The sequence below is a fragment of the Haplochromis burtoni genome, unplaced genomic scaffold, assembly GCF_018398535.1.
Source record: "Haplochromis burtoni strain Fernald_Lab_line unplaced genomic scaffold, NCSU_Asbu1 Contig_358, whole genome shotgun sequence".
NCBI classification, from domain to species: Eukaryota; Metazoa; Chordata; class Actinopteri; order Cichliformes; family Cichlidae; genus Haplochromis; species Haplochromis burtoni.
The window spans coordinates 231,052-238,401 of NW_024582719.1; the positions used below are offsets into that span (position 1 = coordinate 231,052).

General features: G+C 39.4%; 1 pseudogene; it reads left to right on the top strand.

The window, feature by feature from the left end:
* LOC121815900 lies at nt 1-2,498 on the top strand (annotated as a pseudogene).
* The last annotated feature ends 4,852 nt before the right edge of the window (nt 2,499-7,350 follow it).

Genomic DNA, 7,350 nt, shown 5'->3' on the forward strand with positions numbered 1-7,350 from the left:
GAAATAATCCAAATGTAAGATTTTTAAAGTATACATAATTTAATTCATAATTAAAGGCATGAAGGTTCTTTAAAGCATGCAGCAAAATTCCACGTTTTCTGCAACAGTGTCTTGTCTACTAAAATGCTAAATATGTGTCACTATCAATGTTGGATAATGGCATGTGTGTTTTAAAAAAATAAGGTGTGTGTGCCTAAAAAATAAAAAGGTTTGTGTGTATAACTTCAGAAAAAGTGTGTGCATCTAACTTCAAAAGTCTTTTCTCTTCAAAGGCCACACTGCAACACAAACAAATTAAATATAAAAGCAAGAACCTAAACCAAATTAGACTTTATTTTGTCTTCGAGCTCAGGTTGTTTATGCAGGTGCTCTGCAGCCGTGGTTATAAGAATGAGCCGTAGCGTGGGAGTAGTTATTTTGAGGATGGCAAGATATTACAGTACAGAAGAAGTTATAGAAATGGTCATTCACTCTGAGTGCAAGGATGGCTCCTCGTCATCCTCCGAGGATTCTGGGGGTGACACAGAGGATTCATCAGCGGTACAAACAGAGCAACTGGAGTCCAATTCTGACTCATCTGATGTCTCGTCTGAAAATGAGAGCAAAGGGGAGATGGACTAAGCAGCAGCGGGATGGACTTCAAAAAACTGAAGAATATTTTGGTTTCCAACAAACACGGAGACACTCCGGTACATCCCAGCAGCCACTGGTTTTCTCCCGACCCGATCTCTAGCTTTGTGCTGTCCCTGACGGACGAAATCTTGCAGCAGTTCGTGGTGATGACTAATCTGCATGGGAGACGAGCTGTCAAAGAATGGCGAGATATGGACACTGAGGAATTTCGGGCTTATGTGGGGCTGTTCGTTTTGGCTGGTGTTTACCGGTAAAAAAGCGAATCAACCCTCAGCCTCTGGAGTGAAAAATCGGGACGGCACATTTTCCAGGCTACAATGTCCTGCAAGAGATTTCATCACATCAGCAGGGCGCTGCGTTTTGATGAAAAGCTATCCCGACCCTGACAACGTCATGACAAGTTGGCTGCCTTCTGGGCATATGTGGACGCACTGCCTGGAGATGCTGTTCAGCCCAGACATGTCTGTGTTGACGAACAACTCATCCCATTTAAAGGCAGCTTCAGGCAGTACATGCCAAAAAAGACAGACAAATATGGTGTGAAGATTTGGGGAGTCTGCGATGTCAAAACGCCCTACACCTGGAGACTGCAGGTGTACACGGGCAAAGCAGCTGGCGATTGTGCTGAAGTCAACCAGGGAATGAGGGTGGTCCTAGAAATAACATAGGGGCTCCAGGGACATGTCATCACCTGCGATAATTTTTTCACCTCGTTTGCACTGGCGGATGAGCTACTCAAGACAAAACTGGCGCTAGTTGGCACAATTCACCAAAACAAGCCTGGACTTCCACCTTATTTGCTCCAGGCAAGAGGGAGAGTGGTCTTCTCCTCCACCTTCGCTTTTACGAAGACCCACACACTTATGTCTTACATCCCCCCGATGGGGCAAGAATAAGCACAAAACACCACAGTCCAGACATAAGCGATGAAGGGAAAAGAAAGCCCATCATAATACAGGTTTACAACAAATGTAAAGGAGGTGTCGACAGCCTTGATAAGGTAGGCGTCAGTTACGCACACATTTATTCATACTTGCTAATATATTCTTGTGTAAAATATACATGGGTTTTATGTTTTCGGGTTTTTTGTTTTTTGTTAGGTTGTTGGCACCTACTCCTGCAGGAGGCGCACAAATCAGTGGCTATTGGCCCTCTTCCACAACCTCCTTGACTTTTCCTGGCAGAAACCATACAGGAGGAGGCTGTACATTGAAGAGGTGGGAGAAATGATGCTGAACACACACATTATGAAGAGAGTGTGCCTTCCCCGCTCATCAGCCGCTGCAGGTATCGTCACAACTGCGCTGGGTGCGGCTGCAGTGGATCTAAGGGCAGTGCGAGTTTTGCACCGACAAAAGGAGAAGAATTGGGAACACTTGCTGCAAATGTGGGAGGTTTACTTGCAAAGACCACAGTCTGCCCATTTGCAGCCTCTGCTCCACCTGAGCAGGACTGTTACACCCAGCCACATATGCGCTCTTTCTCTCTCTCTCATACCATTTCCGTTCCCAGCAACATAAATCATCGTGTTCATCCTTCTGAAATAAATGTTTTTCTGGTTCAAACTGATCTTGTATTTTTATTTACATATTTTTATTTTATTTTAGAACTCAACAAGGTAGTAAGCATTTAGTGGGGAAAAAGTGAAAAACATGATATACAAATATAGGCTACGATTATTAAATTTATTTGCATTGCAGCTATCGCAGTCAGGAGCCTTGTGGAGTACTCTGGGTCCAAAACTTCTTCAGGTCCAAAATGCTGTGGCATCACTTTGAGTTAAAAACTGTCAAAACTCTTTCATCTTTAATAAAAAGATCAACGTGGCTTGCTCTACCAGGTGAAACAATTAAGTTTAACATCCAGGCATCCATGAAAACAGAATTTATTAAATTTAACAGCGTTAGAAGTTAGCAGGAAGTTAGTTTGCTAGTTTCCCCTTAAACATGACATACCATATTCCAGAGGTGGGACCAAGTCATTGTTTTGCAAGTCTCAAGTAAGTCTCAAGTCTTTATCCTCAAGTCTCAAGTCAAGTCTCAAGTAATGTCAGGCAAGTCAGAGTCGAGTCTCAAGTCACTGGTGTAAAAGTCCGAGTAAAGTCACAAGTCTGACATTTTGAATTTCAAGTCCTTTCGAGTCTTTAAAAAAAAACGAAAAAAAGCATGTTGCAGTTATGCTAAATGTAAATATTAGACCATGTAATTTTAAAATCTGTGTTTTTCTCAACACATGACAAAATAGTGAACGTAGAAAATATACACAAATTGTGAAATTGCACCTCTTTAAAATGCAGCTCAATTAAACCTAGCTCCAAGAATAATTTTCACCGACAGTTCTGAGATAAGCTGCATGTTATTCTTGGATGCGCTTGTAGGACTGGCTTTAAAATCGCATGACAAAAATATCATACACATTTAAAAAAAAAACTGCATTACCAACGTAGCCTGGACAACATTTGCTAGTTAGATAAAGTCAGCTATCTCATCCTAGCATACTTATATGCATATTTATAATTATACTTCTTGGAGTGAGTGCATACACTCGTGAAGTTTAGTAACTTCAGGTCACTGCAACAAGCCCAGGTACAGTTTACCGACGGATGGGTACAGGACCTTGAAATGCACCGTGTAGAACGAAAGACCATCGTACGTATCATAAGTTTACCAGTCTCACAAATCGTCGTCATAAATACACATTCGTTAACCGTTTATTAATAGGACCTTTGAGCTCAATGGTAATTAATTAGCAGTGGAAATAATTTCTGGTAGCATCACAGAAATGTAGCAGTGACAATAATACTGTATGCTGTAATCGTACTGGGCAATTAGTGATACAAAACAACTGTTTTACCCTGTGAATAAAAGTATATGTTTTTGTCAATGTACCATAATAACAGAAGCGAAACGCAATATTGTGTCAGGACAATTCACTATTTATGCACAATAAATAAAGGAGCATAGCGCGACAATTTCTGTTCAGCGCCAGACTTGCTTGTAACCTATATCACCAATTATGTTATGAAAATGACGCATTAACTACAACAGCAGACTGACCTTTGTGTAAATGCTTGGAGCAGACTAACCTGTGAGCTGGAGTGTTCTGGGACGTTATATTTGGTCTTTGAATGGCTGCAATCCAGGCCATCCGTCGCCTCTTTGTTACTTCGGAAACATGGCTCGAACAATTTCTCTTCAACGACGTAATCCGATAACAACCGATCTCTTTACCCGTCGGCTTCCCGTGGCTGTCATGCGACCGGCTATTGCAGTTAATAATACAACGGCTTCTTGACATTTTTGTGTTTCTTTTTATCGCTGTATAACTGATTTCAATTGAAAGCCTGCGTGCGCTAGTACCTCTTGCCACGAGTTCCCAGAATCCTTTGCGGTTCTACCCGTGAATGACGTCACATTTTCAATCTCTATATAATATGCATGTTAAATTTTATATTTGGGGTAAAATATCAAGTCTTTTCAAGTAAACCGGTTCAAGTCCAATTCAAGTCCCAGGTCATTGGTGTAAAAGTCAAGTCAAGTCACAAGTCTTAGAACATTTTTTCAAGTCAAGTCTAAAGTCATAAAATTAATGACTCGAGTCTGACTCGAGTCCAAGTCATGTGACTCGAGTCCACACCTCTGCCATGTTCTGAGAGATTTCTGAAAAAATTTAAACGTACAGCTCTGCTACCACTTCCAACATAAATGAAGACAGAAAACTAAACAGCAGTGACTTTTGTAGGGTTACTAAGGTTGGACTAGCTGGTATATAATGATGTGCTACCTGATTCCTAGCAACACGGCTATGTTAGCATAACAAACACATAAAGCTGGAAGATGAATGCTAACTTTTTTCCACTTGATAAAAGTTAACGTGAGGGTTCCCGATGGCTGGAGACAAAGGCAATCACATGGCAGGATGCTGTAAATTTCAGTCAGAATAACAACGGGATAATCCATCCACAATATGACGTCAGTCATTAATATACTGCAACAACATGGGAATAGAGCAGCTGTGAGAGAATTCAACATTAATGAATCAATGGTACGGAAGTGGAGGAAGTAAGAAGAATGAGTTGAGTAAGATTTGACTTATCTGACTGTTTTGTTTCACTTAGTACTCCTTACAATCCGGTGTGCCTTATGGTCTGAAAAATACGTTTTTTTAAAATGATCTGATTTAATGTGGCTACTCCCCGTATTCTGTTACTCCCCAACACTGTCTGTGAGGTTTACTTGTGGTCAGGGCCCACTATGGAGCTAAGGATATTTCAGAGCACATTAATAGTTCTCCAGTATTATACAGTGATAACTACATATCAATTTATTTTATCTCAAATATGTCAATGATCGTAATCTGACAGTCCCTGAGAAAGATCCACAATCCTATAATATCTTCCATTAATGAAATCATTTGTTTTCCGTTCTAATAATAATTCTCTCTGAAAAGCTGACTTCTCTGTGTTCTGCACTGTGGAATGCAAATTCCAATGTCATGCTGTGTGTTTGCCAAATAGCACAATTGAAAATATCTGGTGTGTCTTGTGTAAATGTCTCTGTTTGTAAAAAGCAATAAATGGCATTGCGATGACTGGACTGATGTTCAGCTTCATGATCATCTTCAAGTAGATGCAGAATAGTTCGAGTCTTTTTCTTGTCATGTCTTTCTTCCTGATACAATTAATTCACAAATCAGAATTATGCCAATGCTCACAAATTGGTTAATGAGTGTTTGTTGCTTATTAAACGTTTCGTTTAATTTTCTTAATTGAAAGAAATTTTACAGTAATCTATTCCCTACAATTAAAAAATAAGTGATAATATTAATTTCCCTGTATGATGATACAGGAGAAAACAAGACTAAGTTAGATTTGTAAACAAAGTACCTGTGTGCCATAAAAATGAATATATATATTTGAAAAGTACCCGTATCAGTCACATGTGACTAAATACCACAAGATACACTAGATCTAGAACTCTGTTTGCAAATTATTGACTTAATTTTTGTTTTACTAATGACAACAAGACACTATGCTTAAAAATGCAACGTCGTCAAAGGATTTGTTTGCCTGTACCTCACTAATTAAATGTATTGTAATCCCATCTTCTTCCTCAGGTCACTGTTTTTCAGACATTTCTACAAAATAAATCTTCAAGTTGGATGCATTAAATGCAGTAAATGTACAGAAATTAATCTGTGGAAATAGCTGAAACAATTTGCATGCTTATCAAATATTCATCAAAGGCCATACTCATTTCTAATTAGTAGCCTCTGTGCCTGCAGAAACACTTTCTACCATTAAGAATTCTTAATTCTAAATGTTCTTACACATTTCTGCATGTTCTCTGTGTCACATCTTTGTTACCTTGAAGGCTGATGTTGTTTGATGATGCGATGATGGTGCCGTATCCACATGCTTGAGTCCAGCTAATGAGGTGGGTTCTCCCCTGTGTTATATCAAGCCGTTAATACACACTGTTACTGCAGTTGCTTTACTGTAATGTGATTTGTCTTTGTGGATTCAACTCAGCAGCAGCTGTCAGTCACATGAGACAGAAGCTTGCTGTGCTTGAGTTCAGAGATCCAACAAAGGAAGCCAAACTGTCAGAGGCAGTACTATGGCTGACACACACACACACACGCACACACACACACACACACACACACACACATTCAAGTAGCAGCACCATCCTGCTGTGTTTGTTAACTCCATTTTAACTGAGTGAGTTTCATAGCTGTCATGTTTTAAACACTCCTGTACAAGCTGTGCCATGGATGTGCATGTCTTGTGGTCTTGCAGTGCCTGATTTTCCCTTAGAGATTTACTGGCTACCCAGGATGTCTCTTACTATCAGCCAGAAGAAGTGTGTATGTGTGTGAGTGTGTAAATTTGATTTTTTGAGACCAGAAAACACATTTGCACTTGCTACTGCTCTGTAGGCAGAAATGCATGTAAAGAGACTGCCATAAAAAAAGAAGAAATCAGACAAACTTCTATACTGTGCATCTCATAATACACACAATTATATTAAAATGTTCCTCGTCTACACAACATTAACTTTACACATTTGAAATGAAATTATCACAATTGTGGAAACCATGACTGCTAAATTCTCACCTGTATGAAAATGTAAATTTTATTTATTTATTTAAATCTAACAACAGTCTGTTCACAAAAAGGAAAAAAGGCTTTTACCAATTCACTTCCACACACAGCTGTGAAGCTTTTCATTCTGATTATTCTTATTTTACATATACCCAATCTCTGTTGTAGTTCGGTACAGCACGCATGTATATATGTGCATGTGTTTATAATACCTTCAAGCTGACAGCATGTTGGTGCCTCCTTAACAAATAGAACAATAACATCATGTAATATAATGTAAAGTTGCATGGTAGACCTAAATGCAGATGCATAAAAGTCCAATGAGTACAACCATACAAGGGGGGGATAATGCAAGGACTCTAACAGACAACTAAAAAAAGGACAAAGGGTGACAGCACTGTTTAAACAAATGGGGGTAATCATGGAAGTAGAAAAAGTAGTGTAACTGAGGAAAAGGGTATCTGAACGCAACCAAGGAGAAGAGAAAGGAATTAATACTTGTGACAAATCAAGGCAGACAGAAGGTGAGTAACATTAACCCAAACAGGAATGAACTTAACAGAGGAAGAAGGCATAGGAGGATGAGACAAATGGGAACTCTCAGGTAACAA